Source organism: Natator depressus, chromosome 3 (assembly GCF_965152275.1).
Source record: "Natator depressus isolate rNatDep1 chromosome 3, rNatDep2.hap1, whole genome shotgun sequence".
In the NCBI taxonomy this organism is placed as follows: domain Eukaryota; kingdom Metazoa; phylum Chordata; order Testudines; family Cheloniidae; genus Natator; species Natator depressus.
Window position 1 is genome coordinate 43180900 of NC_134236.1, and position 17734 is coordinate 43198633.

The following is a 17734-nucleotide window of genomic DNA, read 5'->3' on the forward strand; positions in this document are numbered from 1 at the left end:
TTTAGCAGCTTGTTATCCACTCTTTATTTGGGATCCAAGATTGTCTCCTGTTTTGAATAACGGCACCTCTCTGGTATCTTTGTAATAATATTTTTTTCTATTATTGAAATGTTTGGATTAATTTGTGCAGCAATTTCTGGTCCTTTTCATTCTCCCACTAGAATATACAGTAGATTGCCAGTGCTTCTGGGCCAAGCACATGTATGAGAGATTTTAGGCCCAGTTCCACAAGAGGTCTTAGGTGCCTAACTCCCTCTTTAGGCACTTAAATTTAAAATCCCTCAGAGTCTAAATTTTCCACTGTGAAAATCCCCTAGGCACCTTTGTTTCTGCAGCTGGGCATGTGCACAATGCCTCAATGTACGTGCCCTGCCACTTATCACTTACCTAAACCCAAGCAGGATCCTCAAACCAGATGAAGGTAGGCATTCCCCCATCTATCCTGCCTACAGGGCCCAATGTGGTAGGCACTCTCAGAGCATGCCTACCTGCACACAAAATGACTGGGGATTATAAGGGAGGCTGCCACCTTCTCCTATCTGTAGAAGAGGACACTCATGGGTCGGTTTTGCATAGCAGTCTCTGATCCCCTAGTACCCCTGTCGACAGATACTCTGGCTGTGCAGTGCTCTGGCTTTTCTTGTGACTAAGCCCTCTGCCCAGGTCACAGTTTAGTTTCCACACCTTCACAGCCTTGGGGGCACTCCACTCCCAAGTACACATAAAACACTACCCAGTGTTCCAGCCTCTTCAGCCCCTCTTTCTAGGTATTACCAAGATTCATGGGTCCTCACCTAGGATCTTCAGCATAGACCACCCAAAGAAATCTCAACACACATACTTCTGGCCCACTCAACTCCCAGGACATGCCATAGTAGGAACCCCTCATCTCCCACTGTCTTGGCACTCCCTCAGTCTCAGCTTCATCTTGGACTCCTCTTTTGGGCCTGCTGCAGTGAGAATCACCATCTCCTCTAACCTTTTCCTTTAATTGTTCATACCCAGGGTTTTCCTTGCTTCTATTGGCCTTCACTGACATCCTCAGCTTCCCAGGCTTCCTTTAAAGGTACCACACCCTGTTTCTTCAAGGCTTCTTGCTGGGGTTCAGCTTAATGTCTGCAAAGTTCTTTCTTACACTTCTTACAGAACACACAGACTCCCTCCTGACTCAGGCACCTCTAGTTATAGCTCCAAACTTCAGGCCTCACAGAGACTTCTCTCAGCCTTTAGCTCAAAAGAGGAAACTTCCAGCTACATCTCACATGGATCTCCCTTCCTGGCCTTCTGCCTACTGTCCTATGCTCCTTCCTTTAAGATGACCCAGCTCCTCCACAGCTGGATTTGATCATGAGTTATGCTTAACACCCCTCCAGATGCCAGCCAGTGGCCTAACTGGGCTCAAGCTGCTGTTAACCCCTGATTTACCAGTATGGGATTTATATACCCCATCACATAACTTTTAGCTCAGTGGGAACTCACCGAGGATGTGGGACACCCCACTTCAGTTACCCTCTCTGCCTGATGAGGACCCTTACCACTGGACTCTTGGATACTCTGATGTGGGTATCTCTCAATCTCTTCGTTGAAGCTCTTCCACTTAAATATGCATTGGGCCCGAGAGAGAGAAAAAGTACGACTGATGATGCACTCCCCAACTAGCATGCCAGCTTTTGTGGATCTCATTTTTAGGCATGTATCTCTCCCCATTTATTATATAGGGAGCATGGGCACAGAGCTCAGGGTTTGTGGATCCCACTGGATGGGTTGGTACCTACAAGTTAGGTGTTGCAACCCCCTCTATCCCTCTGTGGATTTGGCTTTTAGCCTCTCTGCAATATCACTTGCTTCCAAGAAATTGTGGAAACCATCTTCTCTAGTTCTCTGTCAAGTTCCTTTCCAGATTTCAGTTTCTTCATGTGTGTCAAAGATTCAATTTCCTTCTGACTTAGTATAATAATGATGTGACACGCACAAGTGCAGGTAATGGACTAATCTTTATTTCTTGGCCTCTGGCACCTGACTTGTTTAACCTTTTGTTCATTTTTATTTTGTTCATTTTGATTCAGGAAAGGATATCTTGCAGGTACTCTGGCTTGCACATATATTTGTTTGATTTCTTGGATTTTTAGGTGTAACTTAAGAGCATCCAGTAACTTTAAGGACAAATTCAAATTTATCTAGTTAAAGCCAAGATCCCATGTAAACTTTGTTGCAATGCCCTTTTGGGAGGTCTAGGCAATAATCCTGGCATGACATTGCAATTATGACATTGTTTCAGGGGTGCTTCTATAATGTGGAGCCCTTATTGCTTCCTTGCTATTTGTACTTGCTGTCACTGAAGCCAATAATAAAACTTGCTTTGACTTCAATGGGAGTAGGAATAAGCAACGGTTCTAAACTCCTAGTTTAGCCACAGGTCACAGTGAGGGATGACCTGTTTAAAATTGAATCCTAAAGATTCCAGATTCTTGTGGAGTCCTTAATCTGCAATGTTTCCATACACAGAACTACTATTGACTTGTGTGAGCTCTCTCTATATACAAAAACTGCAGTCAGGGTAAACTTTCTCCTATAGCACAAGTTGATTTAGTTACAACATAAGTAAAATGTCCCCAATTTTTATGAACTATACCTCTGTAAAAATCCAACCAAATATTATGGACCTGATTCTTCCTTTACCAAAAATGCATTTACATCAATATTAGTCGACTGACTTCAGTGGAGTTACTCTCAATTAGTGCTGGGGTATCCAAGACGAGAATTCAGATCAATGTTGTCAAAAGCAGATTCAGGGTAAGTATACTAGTGGGTGTATGGTATTTACCTTGATCAAAACCCTGCCAACCTGATACAGGGATCGTGCTGCTAAATATTTTTGTAGTTCTTTCACGGTCAGTTTGCATAGCTCAGTGCTGTATGGAGCCAGAGTCACAGTACTCTTAAGATGCAGTACAAAGGGCTGACTTAAATCAGTGAAATGTGTGGGAATAGTATAATTTCAGCTGAAATAAAACAACTGAGTGAAATGGTTCCACAGTTGTATAAATCAACAGAGTCAATATAAACTTTGAATATTAGAAAAATATGGAAATATCAGTGAAGAAATACCCTCTTTTGATGGTTTTCAGAACCACCAAAAATACGTCTCTTCTTTAGAAGGGGTGTCAGTTATCTCCGCTTTTACAGCTATACAATTTGACAAAAATAACACTTTGGATATTTATCAAGTGATGTGCTTGTATCTGTGTGACACGTGGTGTCAAGGCTGAATCCTCACTCTGGCACTTCGAGGATTTTAAATCCACAAGGATTTTTAAAATTAATACTTGCTGCTCCAGGCTTATATTACACTCCCAAGGTTACAGCTTTTCTCTGACCTTGGCTTGGTAAATGCTGCCACCACCCAAATGCAAAAAAACCCCCTTGAACTCAGAAAGGAGCACTTGGGAATTTCTCCCAGTGGCGTACCCTCAAGCTCTTTCACCCATCTCCAGGGAACAGCTGAGAAAGAAAACAAAGGAAATTAGCTGTTGCCACCAGTTAATTAAACAACATATGCACAAACCTCTTAGGACACCAAAAATCCAATCCTGTTCTTAAAAAGGGTAAATCTTATTAAAAACAAAAAGGAAGAAAATACATCTGGAACTTAGGCTTTTGCTAGATTTTAAAAGAGCAATTCCAAAAATTAAGTATCCAAAATAGCTTTCTCGGGGGTTCAGCTTAAAGGTTACAAGCAAACAAAAGCATCCAGGGTTAGCACAGAGGAGATCAAAATAAGCCAAACAAGCCAAAATAAAGAAATAAACCTGATCGCGTCTATGTAAACTTTCCCTGTCCCAGTGATTCCTTCTAGGTATGGAAGATAATTTTTCATACCTGGTTCAAACCTTACACAGCATTCCTGCTTATAGCATTGCTTCTACATGTCTCTGCAGCCCAGAGAGAACAACAGACAAAGGGAAAGTTTTTTTCCCAATTTTAAAAATGTCTGCCTTCCCATTGGCTCTTTTGGTCAGGTGCCCACTTCCTTTTCTTTACCTGGAGGACTTTTTAACCCTTTACAGGTAAAGCAAGAACAGCTACCAAGAGGGATTTTACAGCTAACTGAATGGCTGGGTGTCCATAAAAGGGAGCTCCCCCCACCACACGCACTTCATTTATCACACATGGCTAGAAAGGGTTAAATGTCCTGTAAAGTAAATAACCCTCAAAAGACACGTGGAGAGATAATGTTTGTGGTTTTGTGTATTTACATATGTATGAGTAGGGTTGACAACTGTCCCTGACTATGCTGTATTCTGATAGTTCAGAGATCAAAAGAACATCCTAGCATTTAAATGAATTGTAAACACGGGATTTCTCAGTATTCATCTCTGTTTGAAATCTACTGTGAATGATGGAGGAACAAGCAAATGGCCTTATGTTAATTTATATAGCTAAGCACCAGTGATGGACCTCCTTCAAAGTCATCCTAATTACCTTTTGTTCCTTGAGGAATTCCAACTTGTCAAAGAGGACATGGAATTGTATAAAAGATCCTTGGGCCCTAATTCTGTCATCCTCAAATATGCTTAGGCTTCATCAGGGGAAGTTTGAGTCACAAGACTGCGGTCCCTGTTATGCTGGTATGCCCTGAATATGAGATTTGGACATTAGACTATAACCTATGAACTATCTCTGAAAGAACTCTTTGCAACTACAAAGCTCACCATCTCTGCTATGAATCTGAAACTCAATGAACTGAACTCATGTCTGTGTGTATATTGATCTTTTAACCATACTCTCTCTCTCTCTTTTTTTTAAATACATTTTAGTTTAGTTAATAAGAATTGGCTGTAGCATGTATTTGGGTAAGATGTGAAACATTCAGTAACCTGGGAGGTAACATGTCTGATCCTTTGGGATTGGCAGAACCTTTTCTTTTAGATGATGAAATAAGATTTACAGAAATTTTCATCATATTTGATGTGAGTACCTGGATGGAGGCCTGAGGCTGGATCACTTTAAGGGAACTGCGTTGTTTGGCCTTCTGAGTAACCAATAAGGTAATAAAGAAGCTGGCTTGGTAAATCTAAATATTGGAATATCCACCAACTTTATGGGGATTGTCTGCCCCATTCTTTCCAGTTCACCCTAATTGAGTGACCACAACTGGCCCCACAGGACCCCGGTCACAATCCGATAAAACCTTCCTGATTGTAACATGATTTGAGATGTCAGCATAGTAAAATCTGACACCCTATAACTTAACAGGGCATAATTTGATTTGACAAAAGGATGTTGGAAGATATAATTGTTGATCAAATGCTTTTCACTATGCAGAATTTGAGAACACTAAATATCTTGATACACAAATGATCCAAACAGCTGTCAGATTGTCCAGTACCACTCTAAAGTTTTCTAGAAAGTCCTCTTATGGGTAACGAGCTAGTTACTTTTACTAAAGCTCTGTCATAAATACTGGTGTTAACTTGTGAGAATCAGAAGATTAGTTATCAGATTGGATAAATTTGCCAAACATGATTGCCCTGCATCAGAGAAAAATAGCATTTTTGCACCACAAGAACTCCTGCAGATGAACTGCAGCAACTTCTAACCATAAGAATGCAAAACGTCATGTCAGTTTGGACTGGCCAAACTTAGGATTCAGAAGTAACCATAAGACATCTGTATTCAAAGTGCTGCAGCTGAAATTGCTGCACCATGCTGATGAGCAACAAGAAGACTAAACACATGTTCTGGTTACTGGTAGTTTTCCGCTCCACTCTCGAATTCCTTTTGTCTGACCTATATAGTGTAAGTATCTCTTATCCCTTGAAGCTGATACTATTATTGACAAACTACTATGTTTACAAACTCACAGAAAAATGAAAAATATCCATTTCTTACTTTTAGAGGACTTGATATAAAACAAATGTAAGCGGGGGAATAGTCCCGCTATTGTGGGGAACTTTCCTGGCTTCTGCACTACCCTGGTGAAGTGGGCTAACAAAAGGATCTGAGTCCTCGCTCCCACTTCCTTTACCCAGTGGCCTCCCTGCTCTTGAGGACTCCCCTTCCACTCTCCTGTCTGGCAGAGTCCTCTTAACCCCAACAAGGCTGGACCCAGGATTCCTGGGGGGCTCGACCCCCAACCCTGCTGTGGTCACTTAGGACAGGGGCTAGGGTGTCCCCACTCCGGGATACTCTCTCTGCACTGGGCACTTCTCTGACCCACTGACCATTACATACAAGTTAAAGCAAATGCAAGTTATTTAATCAACAATTAATTTTAAAAAGAATAAGGAAAATTGGGAAAGGTTAAAGGAAACACATCAACCCGCTCTGTGGCAGGGAACATCACAAACAGTGTCTCTGGAATGTCAGGGCAGTTCACAGTCTGTTCCTTGTAAGTCCCAGGCCTTCTTCTCAGGCCCTGGCTGTGCTGTAGGGATGCTGTGGGTTGGACACTTGCTCTGGTGGTGGCCACATGCTCTCAGACTCTAAGTGTGTCAAGGTTCCTTCCCCACTCTGAACGCTAGGGTACAGATGTGGGAACCTGCATGCAAACCTCCTAAGCTTACTTTTACCAGTTTAGGTTAAAACTTCCCCAAGGTACAAACTATTTTACCCTTTGCTCTTGGACTTTCGCTGCCACCCCCAAACGTCTAACCGGTATTATTATTATTATTATTAGGAAAGAGCCCATTTGGAACCGTCTTTCCCCCAAAAATCCTCCCTTACCTTTACACCCCCTTTGCTGGGGAAGGCTTGATAAAAGTCCTCACCAATTTGCATAGGTGACCACAGACCCAAACCCTTGGATCTTAAGAACAATGAAAAAGCATTCAGTTTCTTAAAAGAAGAATTTTAATTGAAGAAAAAGTAAAAAGAATCACCTCTGTAAAATCAGGATGGTAAATACCTTACAGGGTAATCAGATTCAAAACACAGAGAATCCCTCTAGGCAAAACCTTAACTTACAAGACACAAAAACAGGAATATCCATTCCATTCAGCACAGCTTATTTTCTCAGCCATTTAAAGAAATCATAAGCTACTGCATATCTAGCTAGATTACTTACTAAGTTCTAAGACTCCATTCCTGTTCTGTCCCCAGCAAAAGCACCACACAGACAGACCCAGACCCTTTGTTTCTCCCCTCCTCCAGCTTTGAAAGTATCTTGTCTCCTCATTGGTCATTGTGGTCAGGTGCCAGCGAGGTTATCCTAGCTTCTTAACCCTTTACAGGTGAAAGGGTTTTTCCTCTGGTCAGGAGGGATTTTAGAGGTGTTTACCCTTCCCTTTATATTTATGACAAAGTGGTAGGACCCTTCTTCCCAGTGTCACCCCCACCCTGTCGGGGTTTCGATCCAAGCCTGGCCTGCAGAGCCTCTTGGCTGAGGCGTCACCCTGTGCTGGGCCCGCTGCCCAGGGTCCCCCTCGCTCTCCCCAGCTGCTCACCGCACCCAGCTCCGGACTGCTCCAGCCCCAGCTCCACCACTCTGTCTCAGCGCTGCTGCTGCTCTGCCTCCAGCTCCCTGGGCTGCTTCTTTGGCCCCTCTGGCTCTGGTTGCTACAGCTCTGCTCCCAGGACAGGTCTGCTCTGCAGGCTGCGTCTGTGACTCTGCTCCCAGCACTGACCTGCTTCGTGGGCTGCTTTTCTCGCCCCTTGGCTCTGGTTGCTGAGCTCTGCTCCCAGGACAGGGTCTGCTCTCTCTGGGCTGTTTTTCTGGTCCCTCTGGATCTCGCACAGCTCTGCTCCCCAGCTTAGCTTGGGCCCCTGCTTTCTCCTTAGCTTGGCCCCACTCTGTCCGACCCAGGCAAATCCAGCTCACACGGAGGACAGGACCTCCCTGGCCTCCTGACTCCCTGATTAGCCTGCCCGCCCTGTCATTCAGGCTGATCTGAAGCATTGGCCTTTCCCCATTGTTCCTGGGAGCTGTCAGTCTCAGGGTCCTGATTCCCCATCGACCCTTCCCCCTTTTTAGTACTGGGAGCTAGCAACTAAAACACCCCCACTGAATGTTAGTAAGGGGGCAACAGTCCCCTTACACAAATACAATCTTCTGAAATTAAGCTTGTGTTAGTTAACACAACTAAGCAAATTAGGGTAAATTCTACCTTCACTTACATCCACTGATCTTAGATTTAAACAGGCGCAACCAGCCAATTAATTATTTTTTGAGAAGTAACTATTTGTACAGAAAATTAAAGGGCCTACTAGATTGCAAAAGTATAGTCTTATTGAAATAATATAGTAATTAAAGTAAAAGTGTCGTGTACCAAATTCATATTTAGTGAAAGTCCAGTTCAGGAGATGAATTTGTTCCAGTGATAACTGTATAGTAGACAGTTAAGTTTAAGAAAGTATCAGAGGGTTAGCCGTGTTAGTTTGTATCCACAAAAACAATGAGGAGTTTGGTGGCACCTTAAAGACTAACAGATTTATTTGGGCATTAGCTTTCATGGGTAAAAAATTGCATCGGAAAAAGTGGGTTTTTTACCCACGAAAGCTTATGCCCAAATAAATCTCTTCATCTTTAAGGTGCCACTGGACTCCTTGTTGTTTTAAGAAAAGCATTTTACTAATTATACCCCTTTCAATCGTCAATAACTTCTTCAAAAAACCCCTTTCCTTTTGGACTGAAATTTTGCAGGCTTAAACTCAAACCCAAGGTATTTTTTAAAAAAAATCTGTTCAGTGGTATTTGAGGTACATGAGGAGAGTTTGAAGAAACAAACAAAACCCTGAACTTAAAAATTGTCCTCACTTTATTTGCACTTAAATATTTCAAACTAGATGGATTAAAAGTGCAAAGAACTGAAGTTTCTCACAGTTTGTGTATGTGGAGGGTAGCGATGGATTTTTATTATTACATATATATAATATTCTGTGGGGGTGGTGGAATGATAACTTATCCGTTAGGGTGCTAGCCTGGGAGTGAGGAAACCTGGGTTCAATTTCCTTCTCTGCCACAGACTTCATGCATGAGCTTGAGCAAGTCACTGAGGCTCAGATTTTTAAAGATATTTAGTGGCCTAAAGATGGGCACCTGGTGGGATTTTCAAAAGTGTCTAACACCCATGGGATAATGGGTATAATAGTGTTTCCTTGATTAACGGGGTATTGCATTAAGTTTATGTATCACAGTTGTTAGGATATAGATATTCAGGCCTGTCTGTAAAGGCCTATACTCTAAGAATTTAGGTGTATTCTTATCACTTAGCTAGTTATAGAGGTATAAAAGAAATAATCAAAATCACTGTCTGCTGGTGTAAGGGCCTTCTCTTACCGTGACAGTCTGAGGCCCTGTTCTTAGGCTAAGGCCTTTGGCTAAGTAACAGAGGCAGCCATAAGCTTGGAAGTGTATGGTCACATCCTCATTGAAATAAGGCAATCTGGCACGGTTAGAAAGGTGATCTGATCTATCACCTCCAGAGAAAGGGAACAGCCTAGAGGATGTAAAAGGAAGTTTAGTTTGATAGTTTTCTGTTCGGTAAGAACTCACTTATCAATAGACACAGGTGGGAAACCCTTATGTCTTTTTAGATGTAGTTCTGAAATCCTCACTTCTGTATTGTTTTGTCAATTTTGGCATAACTTTGATGCATGATGCACATATTTTTATCTAATTCTTTTGATAAGCATTCCCAGTGTTGCCAATTTTAGGCCTTGATTCCGCAATCCAAGCCATGTGGACAGGCCTCTAGACCACCCTATTTTTTTAGATTGTAAGCTTGTTGGGGTAGGAACCATGTTTTTGTTCTGTGTTTGTATAGCACCTAGCACAATGGGATCCTGATCCAAGACTGGTCTCCTGGGAGGTATGGTCCTTTAAACAATAAATAATAATAAATTAATAAGATAGAGTCTGTTAACTTGGCAGGCATAAGAGTTTACCCACACGGATCAGCATGCACAATCAAGGTCTTTTATTCCTATGGTAACTTTACATTTTAAATGCTTCAGTTTTGTGAGTTCCGATTCTCAATGTAGCATTAACACAGTTTCATTTCAGTTTATTCTAAATGGGTTACCGTAAAATTTCTTGATCATTTTTGTGTGTTTGTCATTTAATACGCCGTGTGCTTGGCTGAAACTGCATTTACTCCTGAAATGAAATACTGAGTTCATGGGTTTGTTAGGATTTTTATATAATAAATAAAAATCTCAATCTATGGATTCTCCTGTTCTAATCTGAGAAGAAATTTTACAAAGATCAGACTCACTGCAATTCTGGATGAATTGGTTTTTGTTCCCATTTAGACAGGAAATTGTCAGCGTGATTTTTCTAAAGAGGGTTGCAATGCAGGGGTAATCCTGCACTACAGGAGCCATAGAAGGTCATGTATCTTTGCTGTGCAGCAAGCTGACCTATTCATCAGAAAGGGCAGGACGACTGTTTGAATTCCTTTTCATAATTTATTTAGGTCAAGGCTGTGCAGGATGGGAGAGGAGAATTTTAACTAATGATCTTATTACTAATGAGCTTATTATACACATCTTTCCCTTTGTGGAATATTGTTCCTGATTCATATATATGAATATGTATATATACATACACACACATACCTTGCAGGTCAAGATTCTACTGTTATTTATCTTTAAAAATTCCTTGGAATTGAAGCTCCTTTTTTTATTTGAGGGGGAAATTATTTTATTTCATTTTTACTTTAATAAAGACAGTGCTAAATCTCTGATTACTGTAGCTATACTAGGTAATCTGCGCATCATTTAAGACCGGGACATAGGGCATAAATGTAGAAGTGATCGTTTATGGAATAGTCCTATAGAAGTTGAGTAAAAAAATCAAAACTTTCGGTAGGCTTTTTGAACTATTCCATAGAATTTAATAGAAAATTATATCCTTGCTATCGTATTCTATAGGAAGATTGAAAAACCAGTACATTCTACTGCTGCCGGAAATGTCTATCCAGCCAGCAGGTAGTGATACAGCAGTAGCTGCCTTTTCCTCCTCCCGGACCCTTTCCCCTGCTGGCTGCTTTTAGCTGTTAAAGGGAGAAGAAGGAGGGTTAGCCACTATTTGGGAAGTGGCTACAGCTCTGACTTTATAAGCCACAGAATCTTCAGGCTGGTCATAGATAAAAAAAATTGAAAAGACAAAGAATACAGGCATCATTGCACACCAGTTAGAAGAGGCTGTAAGCAGTGACTGTAGCATGGTGGGGGCTCAGGGGGGAGGGTGGTTGGGGCTGGGGAGTAGGAGAGTTAGAAGAACTTTCGAATGTATGCTTGGGGGGATGTCCATTCATATAGTGTATGCCCCTGTTTGTGCTTAGGGAGTGAAATAGCCACATCTGAGCATGGCCCCTGCACAGCAGGATGGAAGGTTTTTTTATATTATCTTCCCACCCACTCTGTGCATTTGTGTGGAGCTGAGGACAATCAAATGCTAATTTTTTTCATCTTTCAGTTGCCAAGATACAGTCATCTTAATGTAAACGCTTGTTGCTGCATTGTTAATCCTGCAGACAATAAGTATAAGCAGCAATGAAAGTATAAAAAGAAAAGGAGTACTTGTGGCACCTTAGAGACTAACCAATTTATTTGAGCATAAGCTTTCGGGAGCTACAGCTCACTTCATCGGATGCATACTGTGGAAAGTACAGAAGATCTTTTTATACACACAAAGTATGAAAAAATGGGTGTTTACCACTACAAAAGGTTTTCTCTCCCCCCACCCCACTCTCCTGCTGGTAATAGCTTATCTAAAGTGATCACTCTCCTTAAAATGTGTATGATAATCAAGGTGGGCCATTTCCAGCACAAATCCAGGGTTTAACAAGAACGTCGGGGGGGGGGGGGTAGGAAAAAACAAGGGGAAATAGGTTACCTTGCATAATGACTTAGCCACTCCCAGTCTCTATTCAAGCCTAAGTTAATTGTATCCAATTTGCAAATGAATTCCAATTCAACAGTCTCTCGTTGGAGTCTGGTTTTGAAGTTTTTTTGTTGTAATATTGCAACTTTCATGTCTGTAATCGCGGGACCAGAGAGATTGAAGTGTTCTCCGACTGGTTTATGAATGGTATAATTCTTGACATCTGATTTGTGTCCATTTATTCTTTTACGTAGAGACTGTCCAGTTTGACCGACGTACATGGCAGAGGGGCATTGCTGGCACATGATGGCATATATCACATTGGTGGATGTGCAGGTGAACGAGCCTCTGATAGTGTGGCTGATGTTATTAGGCCCTGTAATGGTGTCCCCTGAATAGATATGTGGGCACAGTTGGCAACGGGCTTTGTTGCAAGGATAGGTTCCTGGGTTAGTGGTTCTGTTGTGTGGTATGTGGTTGCCGGTGGGTATTTGCTTCAGGTTGGGGGGCTGTCTGTAGGCAAGGACTGGCCTGTCTCCCAAGATTTGTGAGAGTGTTGGGTCATCCTTCAGGATAGGTTGTAGGTCCTTAATATGCGTTGGAGGGGTTTCAGTTGGGGGCTGAAGGTGACAGCTAGTGGCGTTCTGTTATTTTCTTTGTTAGGTCTGTCCTGTAGTAGGTGACTTCTGGGAACTCTTCTGGCTCTATCAATCTGTTTCTTCACTTCCGCAGGTGGGTATTGTAGTTGTAAGAATGCTTGGTAGAGATCTTGTAGGTGTTTGTCTCTGTCTGAGGGGTTGGAGCAAATGCGGTTGTATCGCAGAGCTTGGCTGTAGACAATGGATCGTGTGGTGTGGTCAGGGTGAAAGCTGGAGGCATGTAGGTAGGAATAGCGGTCAGTAGGTTTCCGGTATAGGGTGGTGTTTATGTGACCATCGTTTATTAGCACTGTAGTGTCCAGGAAGTGGATCTCTTGTGTGGACTGGACCAGGCTGAGGTTGATGGTGGGATGGAAATTGTTGAAATCATGGTGGAATTCCCCAAGGGCTTCTTTTCCATGGGTCCAGATGATGAAGATGTCATCAATATAGCGCAAGTAGAGTAGGGGCATTAGGGGATGAGAGCTGAGGAAGCATTGTTCTAAGTCAGCCATAAAAATGTTGGCATACTGTGGGGCCATGCGGGTACCCATAGCAGTGCCGCTGATTTGAAGGTATACATTGTCCCCAAATATAAAATAGTTATGGGTAAGGACAAAACCTACTGACCGCTATTCCTACCTACATGCCTCCAGCTTTCACCCTGACCACACCACACGATCCATTGTCTACAGCCAAGCTCTGCAATACAACCGCATTTGCTCCAACCCCCTCAGACAGAGACAAACACCTACAAGATCTCTATCAAGCGCGATTACAGACATGAAAGTTGCAATTATTACATCAAAAAAACTTCAAAACCAGACTCCAGCGAGAGACTGCTGAATTGGAATTCATTTGCAAATTGGATACAATTAACTTAGGCTTGAATAGAGACTGGGAGTGGCTAAGTCATTATGCAAGGTAACCTATTTCCCCTTGTTTTTTCCTACTGCCCCCCTCCTCAGACGTTCTTGTTAAACCCTGGATTTGTGCTGGAAATGGCCCACCTTGATTATCATACACATTGTAAGGAGAGTGATCACTTTAGATAAGCTATTACCAACAGGAGAGTGGGTTTGTGGGCGGGGGGGGGAAGAAAACCTGGATTTGTGCTGGAAATGGCCCAACTTGATTATCATATGCATTGTAAGGAGAGTGATCACTTTAGATAAGCTATTATCAGCAGGAGAGAGGGGTGGGGGGAGAGAAAACCTTTTGTAGTGGTAAACACCCATTTTTTCATACTTTGTGTGTATAAAAAGATCTTCTATACTTTCCACAGTATGCATCCGATGAAGTGAGCTGTAGCTCCCGAAAACTTATGCTCAAATAAATTGGTTAGTCTCTAAGGTGCCACAAGTCCTCCTTTTCTTTTTGCGCATACAGACTAACACGGCTGTTACTCTGAAATGAAAGTATACACTCCTTACTTACATAGTCCAATAGATATAAGCTGAGGAGTGAATTTGAAAGACTGTTTGAGACCATCTAACTTCTAACATTTTTAAGCCTAGGGAATTTTATTTTCACTTAGTTTTTTTTCTTTATACCAAGAAAAATAAATGTGATCTATGATTCAGGTGGCTGAGTCAAATGTTGCTGTTGCAATATTAACTTTTACAAACCCTGCACATTTTGATCAGGAGGCCTCAAAGCAATGGGTGCTGCTGAGTTCTTTTGAAGATCTGTCCCTTTGATTTTACAGGCCCAATCCTGTGATGTAGTGAGAGCCCTCAAGTCCCATTGCTGAGGATGCTAGTCACCAAAGCAATGCTCAGCAATTGCACAATGTGGCCCCATAATTTAGTTTTACACAATAGCTAAGTCCCAATACTATTTTCACATGAAAAGGAGTTCACGCCCTTCAAAACTAAATTTTATTTCACACCAACGTAAGTTATAGAAATGTAGGACCAGAAGGGACCTCAATAAGTGATCTAGTCCAGTCCCCTGCACTGAGGCAGGACTAAGTATTATATGGAATATAATCTGGATTTACTCTGATGAACCGAAGGAGTTTCTCCTTGTTCATACTTGTGTAACTCAGATCAGGACTGGCCCTAACTTATTTATTTTACAGAAGGGATTTTAGCTGTTTCAGTCTGTTCAGCACACATTACTTTCAAGTTCCTTATTCATGAGGAACATTTTTGATATATTTATTGGCCGGATTCCTTCACTCATCTTGACTTGTTTAATTCTTGACGTTTATGAATTATTTCTTTTTTAATATAAATGTATACTGTCTAACCCTGGACAAATTATGAAGATGATGCTAAAATATCATAGGTTATGTATAGGTACTCTCCCTTTACTTATACAGTACATTTGGATATTTTTCTGTGTTAAGTTATGAATGTTTGCTTAGTTTCACTGTCAGGCTACTTTGCAGCTGGAAAATATAATATGCTTCTATTATTAACTCTTTCAATGTGTATGATGATTCAACATATAAGACCATGTAGTATGGCCTTAGGTAAGGAAGGAGGTTCTATGGACCTCTAGAGCCCAGGTTGATCACACATTGAAAAGGCATAATTGCTCTTCTAATGTGACTTTCCCATATAAACAGTTACTGCCACAGGGATGTTGCGGGGTTGTAAATGAGAGGAGAGATGGTCTGTGCGGTCATAAGTGGGAGAGGAGATAACTTGTGGAATGATGTCTTATTGGGACTGGGAACAAGTTTTAAAACCTGTGATGTAGAGTGAATCTTCAGATTTACAGTCACAGCTCATAGTCTAGTTACAGTTGCTTAACGTTTTCTAATACGAATTCTTTTCAGTTGTTTATAACTTTGCCACACTTTAACAACATGGGCTGAATTCTTCCATGCTTGGTCTCTGTCTCAAACAGAATTTTTGTGAATGTTAAAGTAAAAAACAGTTCAGCCACTTCTAAGAATGGGGTAAGAGCACAATAAGTAATTTTGCTAATATTATGTTTTTTTCCAACTAGACACTTAATTGAACCTCTCTGGAGATACATGTCTTAGACCAGGAACAAGAACTTTGGCAGGAGGATAGTGCTGTAGTCAGAGAGGTGCCTTTTGCTGTCTCAATGAAAAGCCACCCAATTTTGGCTAAGTTAATAAACCTCTGAAAAATCATCATTTGCACATGCTCAGTAGAGCTTTTTAAAGGCTCCCTTTTGTAAGTGATGCCATCTTGAGCATAGGCTCATCCTGATCTGGAATGTGTGAGCTGTGGTGCTCAGAAACAAGTTGTAGTTTGTGGCCTTGACCACCCTGAAGGCAAATGCTCTAAGGACTCCAATAGAGCTACATGGACAGCAAGCTTTTGGCACATTTATGCAGGAATACTATGCAAGTGGAGGGGATACAAAGCACACAAGGACTTTTCCTCCCAGTCTAGGTGGGATAGTGTGAATTAGTTCAATAAAGCAGTAATAAACAGAATTAAATAACAGCCAGACATCATCACAATTAACACCTTCAAGTAAATCAGTCAACTGCAGGGGCCCCTTGGTTTACCTCCCATCAGTCCTGGGTTTCACTGTCTTGCTTTGACCCCTCAAGTCCCCTTTGGCATCCCTTACAAGGCAGAGCAAGTTACATTAGATCAATTAACCTGGGAAGAGATTTAGACTTGAGGGACAAGCACTAAATAAAGATGGAGCCCAGCTGGGAAGGAGCAGGGTTGGCATGTACAAAGGAAGGAAGAAGGGGCCTGCAGGAGAAGGAGTCTGCAGTTGTTCCCTGGGAGAAGGGTGGTCTGTTTGGGGCTAGAGAGTCCCAAAGAAAGGAGTAGTTTATAGTTACTCCCTGGGAGGATGGAGTTTGGGTCAGTAAACCTGGAGGGTGAGGAAGTAGGAAGGAGTCCAGGGAAATAGCAATAGGGTCTGGGAGCAAGCGGATTGTAGTGGCTAGACATATGGTCCTGGACTGCAATCCGGAGTAGTGAGTGAGCCCAGGTCCCCCTACTAGCCACTGGGAAAACGGCACAGGACCTGATCTTGGATCAGAAGAATGTTTGGAATAGCCAGTGGATGGCTGATCCAGTGGGATCTTGACTCCCTGAAAGGGGAGGACTGTACAGTGATCTGGCTGGAGGGCTAAGTTATGAAGAGGGAGCACTGCGAGTCCTGGAGAGTGAGGGGGGGATGTAGTGTGAGAAACTGTTGAGAGAGGGGTGTTTGACCTGAAAGGAGCTAATTCCCGAATGTGGCCTTATGGAGGTATCCACAACGGTGACTGATAAACCCTGAGAGACCCCCTGTCCTAGTTGAAGCAGAACATTTCCTGCATTCAGGGCCACCGAGAAGAGGGGCAAAAGGTCATGGGGTCTCAGCACCAATAGGTTTTTCCCAGCCACCCATCTGTCTCTATCTATGGAGGAGCAGCCAGATCAAATGTGAGTGGTAATGCCAATCAAATCTGGCCCCTCTGCCCCTCCTGTAAACTTGGCATTGTAGTCTAATCAAGGCCGTTGGAGTTCCAAAAGATTTTCTGAGCATTCTTTCTGGTCATAAGTGTGTGCAGGAAACTAGCTAAAGTAAGCTCTTTCACTGACTGCGCATGCTGATGTTCTTAAAGTGCTCCCATCTGACTGGAAAGCCCAGCGTCTGACATATATTTGATCAGTCCTGATCTTAGCCAAATTTTTTCACCAGAGATTTCTGGAATAAATGAAGTATGTCATGTCTGATTGGATTTAGAGGTGGCTCACACTGAGAATACCTTTCAAGGGCCAATAATGTTTGCTCATTAGAGGAAAGTTGTTCCTGGATAGTTTTATCGCAATTCCCTTTTGAAAATCCCCTGGTCTCTTTGATGATGGCTGGCTTTGGTGCTAACATGATGACCTGATAACCTAGACTTATTGCTTTTTATGGGCCTGGGCTTGAATGATTTTGATGTCAACAGCAAGTTCCTATATTTATGCTGTTAACTGCCAAAAATCACTTAAAAGATATTTTAGAGCAGACTGGAAAGAAATATCAGCCTTCCTTTACTGCATGATGACTAAGACCCAGAGTTCAAAATAAAATAGAAGGAAAAGAACAATTATAGATAAGTAAAATAAATCAATATGTACTTTTTGTTTGGTTTTCACAGAATGTCAGTGTCCAGCATGGGGGAATGAAATGTGCAATTGCTAGGGCAGTCTACAGATGGCTTTTTTGATGTGGAAGGAGGTTATTCTGATGCCAAGCTCAAAGATTTAAAAGTTATTGTAGAAGTACTTAAATAAGGTTCCTCTGAAAGTGGATCAGAAAAAAACCCACAAACCAGACAGTGATTGTG